The sequence below is a fragment of the Habropoda laboriosa genome, unplaced genomic scaffold (genome assembly GCF_001263275.1).
Source record: "Habropoda laboriosa isolate 0110345459 unplaced genomic scaffold, ASM126327v1 scaffold106, whole genome shotgun sequence".
Classification (NCBI taxonomy): domain Eukaryota; kingdom Metazoa; phylum Arthropoda; class Insecta; order Hymenoptera; family Apidae; genus Habropoda; species Habropoda laboriosa.
In genome coordinates, this window is record NW_017100224.1 from 679,467 (window position 1) to 680,706 (window position 1,240).

Here is a 1,240-nt window from a genome sequence, read left to right on the forward strand (position 1 = left end):
CATAAAAGTATGGAATAAAACTTTTTGTTTAAAGTTTTTTTTTCAAGAAAATTAATTTTTAAATTCACAGATACATATATGACTGACTTTTGTATCATTCTGTGATTGATTAGTTTTAAATGTTCTAAATTGAATTTAATAAATGTTTATAAACATTCACAACAATATATATTACACAAAACAATAAGTGTGTGTACATTAATTGTTTTTTATGCTATGGATATTGCTTTCTGAGATTTATGAGTGTAAAGTGTATTTTTAAAAAAATTGTTCTCGTCATTTCGTCAATATATCAGCTTTACAGAGAGTCGGATTCGAACCCCGCCGTCGTATACAGTTTCATTTAATTAATTAAAGAAAAAAAAGGAATTTTAATCTATTTTCATTTGCAAATTTTTCAAATTCATGTAGTGTATACAGTGTTAAGGTACATTTATTTTAAAAGTCACCGTTCTTGAGATATTCCACTTTGTTCATCCTCTTACTTTCATTATGAAACATGTTCGAAGCAATAAATGTATCTTACATTTATATTCAGAATTCGCTATTCTATCAAATTTGATAATAAAAAATTTAATTCTATTTAAAGAAAAAAACAAAATTAACTTCCAGATCTCCTCTAAACCTCCACTTCTAAAAAAACTATTACCACTATGTTATGTCTTTCTTGCAACCATTCAGATGGACAGAGTTGATGGGACATCCCGTATTTATGATCAATTAGTAGTCGACGCTTTTAACATTGATCGAATTACTTAAAAATCAGATAATAAGGAATAATATATTACATTAATTAATTTGTCAATTTGTGTACAAAAATATACATTACAAAAAAACTTTTTAGTGTAATTTCACTATTTATTTTTATCTTACTTATGTTGTTTTTTTTTTTAAATATGTAATTGTAATAATGTTTATAGAATTTTTATACATGTCAAAAAATATTTAATCACTTATAACTACTGTTAATAGAAATTTACCAAGTATTGAAATATTTATGGCTGATAGTGCATGTAATAATTTGTTCATTATATAATATTGACAACTTATTTTTGTGAGATATCCGAATTTTATTCTAATTATAAATTAACACCAATTGACTGAAGATATTTTAATTTTTCGTTCCGCCAAAAATGATCCGCCAATATATGTACATAGGTTTTGTTATGTTATATCTATGTATACATGTTATGTATAATGGTTTTGTATTGAATGTTTCTTTTATTACTTTTTTAAAAAA

General features: G+C 24.0%; 1 protein-coding gene across 1 annotated transcript in view; it reads right to left on the minus strand.

Moving 5' to 3' along the window:
• The window catches only part of LOC108571080 (protein singed), a 12,037-nt gene that overhangs the window by 5,849 nt on the left and 4,948 nt on the right, over window positions 1-1,240 (minus strand). The gene's annotated exons all lie outside the window — the stretch shown is intronic.